The sequence below is a fragment of the Thermobia domestica genome, chromosome 14 (genome assembly GCF_964235325.1).
Source record: "Thermobia domestica chromosome 14, izTheDome1.hap1.1, whole genome shotgun sequence".
Lineage (NCBI taxonomy): Eukaryota > Metazoa > Arthropoda > Insecta > Zygentoma > Lepismatidae > Thermobia > Thermobia domestica.
The window spans coordinates 63648099-63661693 of NC_137467.1; the positions used below are offsets into that span (position 1 = coordinate 63648099).

Consider the following 13595-nt stretch of genomic DNA (forward strand, 5'->3'; position numbering starts at 1 on the left):
TCATCATCATCTGTTTCTTCAGTGGGCTCATCAAATAGACGCTTGTTGGGTTTACTAGAATTTATTTTGTTTCTACTTTTGCTTCTCCTGAGCTCCAGGATTTGCTTCTCTGGTGTGTCAGTTGCTATGATACTTCTGCCTTTTTTCTGGAGCTACCCACTGTTTTCGATTTTGATTGCCGTCTCGGATACCCTAGAAATTCCTGAGGGCTTACAATTTAGGGGGGATTACTCGATTTTCCAGAGAGTAACTTAGACACCGTTTGTGCAGTGTCTTCTCCTGAGTTTCTGGGTGGATCTTCTTCTGTTAGCAATATTATATTTGCTCTTTCAGTAGAAGCTGAAGGTGATGAATCCATTACTGAACTAGGAAGAAAATCTTCGTTGCTGAAAACATGCCTGTCGAACGGATAAATCCCAGTTTTACGAAATGCAGAGGTAATGTTTGAGATAGACATAGCTTTCTCGAAAGCAGTTCCAACACATGATGCGACTTCATAGATTTTCAGAGTATTGCCTGGATGACGCATCATCCAGCTCTCGAAAGCAGCAGTATAATAGGAATGAAAAGGTTTGAAAACACCCACGTCTAAAGGTTGGAGACGGTGAGAAGTGTGAGGAGGAATTGTGAGAATAGTAACCCCAGATTGTTTTGCTATATCTAGGGCTTCAACTGATAAATGACTTTCATGATTGTCATAAATTAGGAGGGAAGAGTTTTCAGGAGAACTACCGGAATGTTTAACAAAGTGTTCAATCACCTGCACAAACAGTTCAGTGTTCATCCAACCACCTTTCGCTGCCAAACCAAGAGTTCCTGTCGGAGCACCATGAATCATATGTTCTTGAAAATGAACTCTTGGAAATACCATGACCGGAGGCAGAGAGTTTCCACTCGCACTTACAATACAGCAAGTTGTAACCAGTGTCCCTTTCTCTGAACTTTGCACTTGGTTAACCTGTTTGATGCCTTTCTCGGTTATCACTTTTTGGTGTCTCGGAACAGTACTTGTTGCTGTTTCATCGAGGTTGAATATCCTAGTGCCGTCGGAGAAATTAGGATGTCTTTTATAGATCTCTTCTAAGTTATCAAAAAATTTGTCAACGTTTTCTCGATTAAAAGATGACGCTCGCGACAAGCTACAGCCTTCAGGTGATCGCAGACTTAAATTCTTGTGCCGCTTGAGAAATCACTGTAACCAATCTAGTCCTGCCTTCTTTCGTTCAGTCCAGTTGGCAGGTACTTTTACATTATTTCTAACAGCCATTTGAAATGCCAACGATCTACATTGAATCGATAAAAGTCCATAGCACATTTTCGAGCACATAACAATGTAATCAACTAGAACACGTTCTTCTTCATTCGTGAACACCCTCCTAACGTCGTAGTGAGGTCGCATTAGAATCTCTGATGTTGGATGTTGACGCTTCTTTCGGATATTCCTGTAAATATACGAAAAATACGTTTCCATTAGAATAAGCTTTCTGATATACAGGGTATTTCAAAACAACACCGACAACGTTTGGGAGGTAATTCCTGACACAAAGATAAGACAAAAGGTATAGACCGATCTGAGTTCACAATTGCTTCCTTTCGGAGCTACGGGCATATAATTTGAAGTACTCACCAACTACATCTATAGAAATTGTTGCGAAAATACCACAGGATTCTGGAACATGGATATTTGGATAGGAGTCTTTCTAGTTCTTAAGTGAAGTGTCGACTGACTACAGTAGATTCCATAGTTTTGGAGCCATGACCTCTAAAATTCATTTTTTCATGTTTTCGACAGCCTATAAGATCGAAAGGAAGCATTTGTGCACTCAGGTTGGTCTATACCTTTTGTCTTATCTTGGTGTCAGGAATCATTTTCCAAACGTTGTTGATGTTGTTTTGAAATACCCTTTATATGAAATTACGTTTCATAATTTAAAATTCATTTATTGAGTTGAGTTTAATGTCCCTTTCAGCAACAAGGCTATATGAGACGAGGATCTACTGATTAACGTGGAATCCAAACCGAATAAGCTCCCGCCGGGAATCGAACCCGCGTCTCGCACGCTAAAGGCGCGTACGCTAACCGCTTAACCACGAAGGAGCTCAATTTCAATTATTATAATAATACACTGCTGTTCTGTCTCCCTGAAAATCATGACTTCCTTGGTTACGAATCGGAATGAAAGTTCGCCCAAAAGTGGCTAATTGGAATACAATATGTTGCTTGAGTGTGAAAATCAGAATGATCCGTCAAAAAATTTCAAAAATAAATAATTTGCGCAATTATGAACCAATCGGAACCAAACTTAGTACAAACTTGTTATTTACAATAGCTTAGTTGAGTGTGAATATCAACACGATTCAACGAAAGCCTATAAAATGATGTCTGTTTGAAATTTTAAAAATCTACCTGTCCTTTGTGGCTCTAGCAGACTAGTGAAAAACAATATCATAGAAATATTCTTAACTTATCGCAATCGACTTGCATTATCCCAGAATACAAATATATAAAGAAACATAAGTATAAATGTAAGTTACCGGAACAATGTTTGGAAAGCTACTCCATTGATCTTAGCTGCTTGGCGAATGCTGATATTATCATTCAATACAAGATTAACAGCTTCAGACATTTTTTCTTCCGTAAAGGTACCAATATTTGTTTTCCTTGGCTGATGTCGAGGCATTCTGAAATGCAATGCGAAAGAAATCATTAGAATGTAATGATTTTATGCGGTTAATACATATTTTTTCTAAAACATTAATTTTATTGTAAGTGTACGTAACATTTTACTTCCTCTAAAGATAAAATTAGGCTTTGCTTGGATCGACTTCTTTTTTGGATTACCCATATTTTCGGTGACCCTGCGACAAATACTGCATCCAGGAAGTATAATAAAGAAATAGAAGTGAAATATTTGGGGACGTATTTTCTTATCGAACTAAACGACGTGGAACCTAAATTACGCACAGCAATTTAATTACAAATTAGATATGTAAGTTTTATTTACTTTTAGAGTAAATATAGCATCCAAAACAGAAGTAAGCTTTTCGTTATTAGAAAGAAAATGGCCAATTAACAAAGAAAGAATAAACTGTATTAATTGGGAGACACGTCTCACTGTACCCTTTTTCAGTTTGTCTCATTGTACCCCTATAGCTACCTGCAGTTATTTTTCTTATTCCAGTGCTTACAGAAAGGAAGATTTTCGAAGTAACTTGAACAATAAAATACTTTATCCTCCAATGCAAAATAATCTCATGGTTTAAAGTCTGATTCGTCAAAAGATTATGTTTTCTATGCTATGTAAAAGAACACAAATAATTTACTTTTCTTACCTGAAAACTGATGAAACGCAGCTGCTCACAAACCACCTTCAGCAACTACGACGCAACTAGCATAACAAAGTACGATCGCTGTGCGCATTATTTGAGGCTCATTGTTGCAACCTTCTTCCTATAAATTATTCACAAAATCCGTATGTCTCACTGTACCCCAGTGTCTCACTGTACCCCCTTTTCCCTTATATATATACCTATATATTAGTGGTTATTCAATTGGTATTTTTTATATCATTTTTGTGGGTTTTCACAAGCAATAAAGAACACATTTCAGCGCAAACATTTTGTTTTCTAATTCAAAAAGAATTAGAAGCCAACACTTTAGAATGCGTATGCAATTTACTATATTTATGTAAATGTTCGTTTATTTTCTTGCTATTTGATTAACAATTGAAATAAAAGAGGAAATTTGCATTTAAAGTGTTAAAAACTGTTATAAAAAATTGTAAAAAAATGTTGTTAAATTGCTTGCAAATTTAACTTTTACACTTAAAACAAGGTCAAAAGTAGTCAAAATTTTGGGTGTATCAGTTACAAGAGTCAGTGCAAAGAGTGTGCTTGTGGTCAGAGCAGTTCCACTTACTGCACTTGAAACATCTTTTTCGGGAACTCTTGTTTCTTCATCTTCCAGAAAGATGTTCGATAAATTCCATAGCCACAGATTGCAGGTAGTCTCTACGGTTGATCATAGCATCATTGTTATTTATTTATTTTATTTTCTTTTATTTATCTATTTTTGAAAACAATGAGAGCGTTTACTCCAGCAACGTTTAACACGTGGAAGAAGAGAATGAGGGGTCATCTTTGCGAATTCCTGGCTGTATCACACTGGCGACACAATTTGTCCAATATGTCAACTCCAAATTTAGTGTTGTTCTATCGAGTAATAACTATGTTATGATGCTGTGTTCGCGTATTTCTTGGGTGCACTGGATCAATATACCATCTGGTAATTCTGCCCTTTCCGATGTAAAATTCTCCGTGAAACATGTCTTCCTGGATAACACCGTTCGTTTCTTCATCTTCTATTTCTTCGAATTCGTCACTACCACTTTCTTCAAAGTCACTACTCGACAACATCTTTCTCTATTTCATCTTAGTGTTCTATACTCAGAACACTTTCGTCGTCACTTTCAGTTTCTGTTAGCTATTGTCGTATCTGTTCTTGCTCTGACATTTTAAACTAACATATATATCACATATATTTGAGCGAATAATGTGAAATAATACATTCAAAACGAGAAGAGTTAAAACGTTAGCCAGAAAACAAACTATCACGTCAGTAATCGCACGGATTACAATAGTAGTCCATACGAAAATAACAATCAGTATAAGATCAGTGCGTTGACTTTGGGTGCTATCACTTGACTAATGGTGTTCTAGAAATGGGGGAGGAAGGTAGACGACCTCTCAAGGTCACAAGTGTTGCCAACCCTCAGATACCAGAAAACTGAAACCCATTGGATTACAATAGTAATCCGCGCGAGCAGTGTAGTGTTAAATGTGTTCTTTTATAAGATATTGTCTGAAATGTATATAGCATTAGCTTATATAAGCAACTAAATTACGGAATAGATTTACAAGAGTTATAATTAATCAAATCATGGAGTTCACTTACCTTATATATTGTTTGTCTTCCATCATTGTTAATTCCTCGTTCAACTGGATAAGTAAGTGGATTTAATATTTCAAATTCTTTAAGCCAAGAGATCCATTCATCCCTTTCTCTTATACAAAGTCTAATTACATTATTTTCTAATTTCACGTATTAATATTTGTAGGTAGAATATACATTATTCTTTCTGCCATTATGTCTACCACAGCTCCACTAGTATTTCCAATCCAAGTGAACGATTCGATTTGTGTCACTACTTCTTTTCTGTCACAGGATGGAATTATAACGTATGAACAATTCACCCAATCAGAACTGCCAAATTTCTCCGGTTGTGGATTCTTGGGTGTGAAAAAAAATATTTGCTCCGCAATCACACAGCAGAAGAGACCGAAGGGGAGTTCGGCAGTGGCTGTCATAGTGGGTGCCTCGTGTCTGGAGGTGCTTCGTGAGGAAGAGGGTTAAGGGGGCCTTGCTATACACCCACACTACTCTTACACTTTCTGTTACATTTACAGGTACCCACATTCCCTTCGTTTTTACATGCTTTCTTTTTCATTTTATACCTCCCATTTACCCTTAATGTTTTGCCCTGTTCATCTTGGCTTTTCTCCCTCTTTCCCTGTCTGAACTTCTTACCCGATTTTGACCTTTCCCTGACTTTGTCTATTTTCCTGACTTGTGTCATTTCTTCCCGATTGTGTCCTGTGTTTTATTCTATTTTGCTTTTGAATCATAAATCCTCTGTTTGAGGTACACTTTTGACCATTAAGCAATTGTAGCACGTATACCTGGTGAGCTGGTGCACCTACCTATTTGACTGATAATAGTCATATGACAAGACAAGAAGAGACAGAGCAAAGCAAGGAAAGTAACGAGCAGATGCCACGTAGAAACCAACATAGTGATATCTTGTGCAGAAGACGGAACGTCAGGGCAAAAAGTTTCACTGGAATCTCGAGGAAGGGAGTTCGACATTGGCCGTTACCACGAGTGCATTGTGTTTAGGGATGGGCAGTGGGAATATTCCCGATGGGAAGGAATTTAAAAAATATGGAATATTCCCAGCTTGTTTTCCTGGCCTATAAATTTCCGGGAAGAAATTTATTTCCATTTCTTTATTTTCCAAATTATAATAACCGTATGATTAATTACCTTATTTTAATATATTATGATTTACTTCTAGGTTTTAAAGAATGTGGAGGTTAAAACAATTTTAATTATTTGACGGTACTTTATATAACTAATAATATGATTTTTTAAAGTTACATTTCCATTTGCACTAAAAGTAGGGTAATTGTTTAATATTGGGGTCCAAAACTAGCAAAAAGTAGGATGATTTACGGAAGAAATGAGTTGATAGTGATATTCAAGTAGTCAAGAGAGTATCAAACTTTTTAGGGAAGTAGGGGATTTATACAGAACTGAAAGGTAAGTGGAAGTGATTTATGTGAGAAAAGAAAGTGAATTGTTGGTAACTAAGATAGAAAACAACGTGCCATGCGGGGCTGTAACCCGCCTTCATTCCCTAACGCTCTGAATTTAATGTTGGTAACGTAATTTAACGTATGAAGCCATAACACAACCGCATAGAATGTCGCAAAAAAGTAGGTGCAAAAGCTGGCCCCAATGCTAAAGAACGGTCAAAATTAGCAAAGTACTAGTTTACAAATGGTTAAAAGGAACCATTTTGTAAAGTAACTTAGAATTATGTACAAACAGAGATGAAGTACTATCAGATGAGGTGAATTAAACCCTGAACTTCCATTAGTAATAGACGTCGGTCTGTCTCCTCTTTCTGACTCGAATTTCTGAAGATTTACTTGGACTTTTTTTTTTTTTTTTTTTTTTTTACATGTGAATTAACGAATGGAAATTCGAGAAATACGTAGAATGAAAGGTCGTGTATGGCAATGTTACGTGCTAAAACATAAGTAGGTATCTTACAAATTATGTGAACATAAGTTGGTGAGACATGTATCTTTTAGCTTTTACCCAATCTAATTGGTTTATAACATTTATAAATTTAATGTGCTTATAATATCAGTAATAGAGTCAAGATGTATCCAAAATTGAACTAGTAAAATAATTATTAAAATGTTGGTATTTATCGCTTGACTATATGGCTACAAACAACGGTAAGGATTTTTTGTACGGTACCACATATTTATTAAATGTGCAGAACAAATTTGTAATAATTTTTTAATAGACCAGTGTGTAAATAGTCAAAATATGTTGTGTTATTACCTGTGAGAAGCGTATCTACGTAGAAAATTACTAAAAAGAAAGTTAATCTAAAAAATGATTTCGCCCATAATAGGAATGTGGTAAATTGACAGTGAGTAGGTTGGTAAGCGGGGACGGTTCTAGAACACAGGTCCCACCATGTAGGTTAGTAGCTAGGTTGGTTCCTTTGTGTACCAAATTTAATATTTAAATCACATAGTATTGCCTGGCGATCGTCAACGAGTGAAGGCGGTTTAGAGCTCCGCAGGGCACCTTGTTTTCTGTCTTTATTACACATATATGGGAAGGAAGACCTGTGTTCCAGAACCTTGCCGGGTGAGCGACAGTGGGTATACGTTAAACGTGACTAATCGAATCAATATTCCATACGGCATAAGAACACACACATTGCGTGTGGCTTAGCTTCGCGACATTCCATCGTCACTTTGTAGATTGCCTTCGTGTAGCACTTCTATTTATAATATCATGGTAAGGAGCGCACACATTGTATTTCGTTTAGTATAAATATCAGAAGAAAGATCCCACTATATTTTAGTTTGTCATACAGGCGTATTTTCATGTCAGTTTTCATATTCCTTCCGCATATTTTATAAATTCATACACTTAAAAAATAGGATAGTATCGAGGTCGAAGGGCAATATGTTGTGGAGTACTCCTGAGTGTTAATCGGCATGTTTCTTTCAAATATTACATCATACACTTTCTATGTTGGTTGCTAACACAGTGAATATTTCCTCGCTACGCAACTTCATATAGTGCAGCATTAAGCTTCATTTATTTCCATAATTAGTCACCGTACAGTAATATCTTTATTACATTTTTGGTTTGTCTGATGCTTAAATTTCATACAGTTCTACAATTTTTGTCGTAATTTTCCCAAACGCCAGCAACGGAGCCTAACCCGGTGTACTGTGTATGTTACTCCGTATATGTAAGTTGCCAACACATTACTTTTTTTCTGAATTAAGAAATATTACCGGTAAATTGATATTCTCGTGTATTTTATTTACACTTTATGTAGAAATTACCATATAAAATTTGTAAAACTTGAACTTTATAATATATTAATGGGTGAGACGAAGATTATTATTTGACATAGACTGAATAAATGGTGGAAGAATTCGACTTCAGTGTTCAAATAATGTATTTCTACACTAAATTTCTCTCTGTAATCCATTTTGATGCATTAGCAAAATATAATTCCATAGTATGTCCAGGAGCAAATTGATGTGAAAACCTAAGTGCCTGCTATCGGAAGACAACGATTTTTTCCCCTTATTTTTCCAAGATGATTTCACAAGGTAAATTCTACTTTTATGCCTGCCTGATCAGTATGAAAAAAGTCTTAAGGGTCTTCATTACAGCGAAATTAAAGTACCGGTAATTTTAGAGTTTTTCTGTAATATTTTCAAAACTAAAAATATTCGAAAAACAGAAACGTAGTGAACTAAACAATACGAATTTTCATGTGATACCGTTATCACAACTCATCTGTCTGCTTTCCATTTCAAACTGTAGATAGATTTAGCATTTTTTCAGGTTCTGTAAATAATGACACACCAGAAACAGATAGGTGAGTTATTGTAAAGGTATGACTTGAAAAATTGTATTGTCTAGTTCACTACGATTCTGCTTTTCGAATAATTTTATCTGTTTTGAAGATATTACAGAAAAACTCTAAAATTTGCGGTAATTTAATTTCACTGTAGTGAAGACCCTTAATTGCATGATTGTATATATTTGATACAGTTTATGAGTCGGCGAATACGTGCTGTAGTTCTATTTAGTATGAACAACAAAATAAGGAAAATATAAATCCATTAGTAGATCATACTGCTAGTGACATATACAGTATGTACTCAACGCTTGATTTTATATTTGCTACGTACGATAAGTACGTGCCAAAGACAGTTGAAATTTCAGAGAAACACCGTTATGTTACAATTACGTACTACCGCAATTATTGTTGTTATAAAATATATTGAAGTCTTCTTAAAAAATATTCTAATGATGATTCCCCCCCTTTTTTAACATTTAGTATTTTCTCTATGGTATTTCATCCATATTCCTTCAAATCGCTTATGTGTGTCTGAAACATGATTCTTTATTATTATTATTATTTCTTACACATGCTATCCTAAAAATACAGGGTTGTATTTTTCAGTGATAGAAATGTTCTTGGAAAAGGAAGTAACTAGAAGTTGAGATGGCAAGTGATTAAATCATTTTTGGTAATTTAAGAGTTTTAGTTACATCTTAGAAAAATAGCAAATAATTCTGGCCTAGTAGCATGAATGAGCACGTATATATTCCAGTTAGTTGTAGAGATATTAAAGATGGTCGTGCTACGAAATATCGTAAGTTGCTAATACAGAATTCATGAGTTAGCTAGTATATCTGTAACCAGAACTTTAATAGTTGAACGTTGAATCTTTGTGTATGCCTAGTAAAATCAAAATTTTGGTAAGTGCTAAGAATCAGTCGATATTTCTGGAGTTAGCTAAGTGTATTGGCTTCCAAGCTTTGTTGTGTTAGTAATTTTCACTTCCCTCTAATAGTACTGTAGTTCTTAATACATATTGCAAAAAAAAAAAAAAAAAAAAAAAAAATCTCTTACTGCGATAAGTACCCCTTATCTAATATTTGCTTTGTTCTCAAATTTAATAATCGAGAGCAATATTCTTAAATTTAGGGGAAAATAGTATGTAATTATTTGAGAGATTAATTGATTGTTCGAAATTGTTGTAACCAGACAATACGTTAATACAGTAATTCTATTTTAATTGTTATTCTGGTTCCAAGAAATAATCTTTCGAATTTTCCTTGTAGTCTTGTTCACAGAGAACAAAAGCAGAGAGGAACGTGAAAAATATCTGGGAAAGTGAGAAGGAACGATCTCACTGAAATAGAGTAGTGCGTGGACCACTTTGTGCTGGCTGGTCCCTGTAACCCATTGAAGCTCCAAAACAACACACTATTGGTAAACTTGGTCAGTTTCTCTATATTTTCCAGTATTATTGTTTGCTCAAAATATAAAATTCCATTTATATGAAAATTGAATCTACTTTAACGTTCTAACTTTTCATATATGTACTTTACGGTTCTATAAGCAAAATCTAAAAGAAATTTATGAGAATAATCTCACAGATACAGAGGTCACTAATTATATGACACCCGTTTTAGTAGTATTGACATCTTAGTCCTCATATTGGGTGTTCGTTCTTTTATAGTTTTTTCAAGATTGTAGTGGCAACGTTGAGCTGTAGTTTCAGTTATGTGTAGGATCTCACATGTGCTTAAAATTGTAGAGGCTGTTGCATAACATTTCAGTTTTCGTTATCAATATCCAACCTAACAAAACCAAAAAAGTACAGTTTATTTTATTTCACTTTTTACATAAGCGGAACTATATTGAGATATTTCGAACAAAATTTATATTATCAATTACTCATATACCTAGGTGTTTAGTAAATCCTTGGAACAAAACGCAAAACTGGTAATGGAAATGGCGTACGGGCAATATGTTCCGAAATATAATGCACGACTTTCCTTCGTCAATACTGGTAGTTTTTACTTTGAGTAATTATTTTTCTGTGGTGTATACAAAAATCAGAAAATTTTGAGATAATAAAGTAGTAGTGAAAGCAAAGGAGGACTATTGTAGATTGATATATATTTAGAAAGGTTTATTGTTTTTGTCTATAAGTGTGCGAGTGTCCATTTATTTTTATTCGCTTCAGAGTATTAGAAAAATAACATTCGTCAATCATATTTCGATTTTATGTAAACAGCAAGATCTATCTAATGCCCCTTATTTGTTTGATTTTCTGTTAATACCAAGAACGATATTGCAGTTTTTAACCGTAACTTATGGGACATATACTATAAGAGAACTAACATGGCAAGAGGAAGCATGGCCAAGCTGTGACATATTGCCAGATGAATTTGCTGAACAAACATATCATTTTACTATTACAGCTTTGATAATAACTAATAATATAACTTGCAATTGATATTTAATTTTAGAGAAATGCTTGTGTTGACGTATCTAAATTGATTCTTTATCGTCACTTTCTAAAACGTATTTCGCAGTCTTGCATTTTTTTGCCATATATTTCTTTCTTCAACGTAAAGGAAAAATGAAAGACAGTTGGAATTCCTTTTACAAATGAGTGATATTTGTAGGAACAATTAGATGCTTCATTTTATCTCCCTTTGTTTTAAAATTCTGCAGTTAATTTTCGTGAACAAATTGATACCATTGTCCGGTTTTCGAAAACAGTGTATCCTTCATTCCTTGGAGAATAACACACTACGAAAACGTTTCTCGTTAAAGGTTGCAACGCAATCATAGAGAACTTAAGGTCACGTTTACTGTGTGTACTTACGAAGTAATTGATATTACATTATAAATAATTAGTTATTTTCGTTGTAGAGATTCCAAGGTGTATTTGAAGTTTTAACAGTGACGTAGTTGAACTTAATACAGCTAGGTAATCCTCTTCTATGCGTCTAGTTGAAACTTATAGGGGCGCGAATGCTCAATGCTAGAGCGTTCAGCTCTGGTCCGTTGGGTTCCTGGTTTGCTCCCATTCTACGCGAAATAGACGTCGTGGTAGACAAACATCGTGTGCGTTTTTCCTGGTTTTCTTTCGTTTCGTCCCACTCATTGTTTTTTGTAGCCTACAGACTGAAATGTGGGAGCTAATTCGTATGTTTAAACATGTAATATAATAAATTTGGTAATTCTTTCTACCATATTTCTTATGAAATTTACTTTTGTGCTTGTATCTACATTACTTTTCTTATTACAGTAAATACCTGCATTACATTCTTTTTTATACCATTGAGTCTTAATCCTCTTCCCTTCCTTACTCATTAAAATGTAAAGATAACATAATACATTGCCCTGCTCTGTCTCTAGTTCTAATTCTATTCCCTTCTCCTTATCTTCAATACTAGCAACGAACTTTATCAACTCTTCTTTTGATCCTTGCCATATCCCAAAACAATCACCAACGTATCTACATAAAAATCGAATCTTTACTTTCCCCTTTTCTACCACCCGCTTATCCTACAAATTCATAATGATATCAGACAATACCGGACTTATCTTTGATCCTAAACTTCAACCATCCTTAGTCCTATATATGCCATTCTTGACTTTACAGAATCCAAACTCCCATATTAAATTGATGGCGTTCCTAACTTTCTCCCATTTGCAGCCTTTAACACATTCTCACCGCATAACTCCCTTAATCGTATCAAGTATAGCACTTTTTTTTAGAATCGGGAACATGGCTTTAACATCTAAACGAAATAAAATACACTCATTAATTTTAGCGTTACTGGTGTAGTTTATTGCCTTTTAACTGCTAAAGTCTCTTGTCTATCTCTTACCTACTCCAACACTGGTTACAATTCACTTTCTAGCGGCTCCAAATAATTATTCCTAAAATCCATAACTGGCCTAAGCTTTACTTCTTTTTTTCTGTATTTTTGGAAAACCCTTTAACAGTGGCACTCTTCCATCTTCATTCAACAATTTCTTAAGCCCCTTCCTTTCACATTTTTCTTTAAATCCTTTTATAATTTCTTGTTTCTTCTTGACAACTAATTCATACTGTCCATCCACTAAATCCTTCACCTTGTCCGCATACCACGCTTTATTCATTACCACTGTCGCCACTCCTTTGTCAGCTATCTCTACCACTATGTCCTTGCTTTTCCTAATGCTATCATATCCTCTTCTTTCTTCTTTTGTCAAATTCGAAGATCTTCTGTTGATTTCCTTCCTTACCAAAACCACTGCCTTCCTAAGTAACGTAACCTAATGAAAAAAAGACGTCTCTTCTTCTGACACTTGCACTTCCCCAATCACCACTACCCTTTCTTTGATCTTTTTCTCATTTATGCCCAGTGCTATTAATTTCTTTTTAAGTTTTCATTATACTTTGCCACTAAAACAACTTCCTCATTGTCTTAAATATGGGCCAATGAGATAACAGATAGGGAAATGGATTGTGTATATATTCTTGAGTAGTTTTTGTATAACTCAGTGTAAGTCTGATGAGGATCTTGGCTAGAAGGTCGAAACGTCACGTGTAAATGTGTTTTTATTAAATAAGTGCAGTCTTGTTCAGCAGTGTGCTTATATTTCCTAATAAAGTGCTTCCAGTACTTTTAAATATTAACAGCATTATAGTGTTTTATTTTATTTACCATTCGTTGAAATAACATTTAATACGATTCAAACTACACAAAATATTAAATTAAAAGTGCTCAATGGAATGTAATAGTGGCGGTGTAAGTGTTCTTTAGTTAACTTTGTGCGCACTCATGTGAGAAGTTATAGTTTAATTACTTTAGTTCACCCTAATATGAAAGGTTCTTGCCACAT

General features: G+C 34.7%; 1 protein-coding gene across 4 annotated transcripts in view; it reads left to right on the top strand.

Moving 5' to 3' along the window:
* Window positions 1-5789: 5789 nt before the first annotated feature.
* The window catches only part of LOC145669707 (uncharacterized), a 925722-nt gene continuing 917916 nt past the window's right edge, over window positions 5790-13595 (top strand). For 3 of the 4 annotated variants that reach the window (XM_081738014.1, XM_081738010.1, XM_081738012.1), the window contains exons 1-2: window positions 5790-6379; window positions 10025-10184. The gene's annotated coding sequence lies outside the window, so the exon portion shown is untranslated. Of the gene's footprint in view, window positions 8497-10024; window positions 10185-13595 lie in introns of all 4 variants that reach the window. The other variant, XM_081738011.1, reaches the window with a different exon arrangement.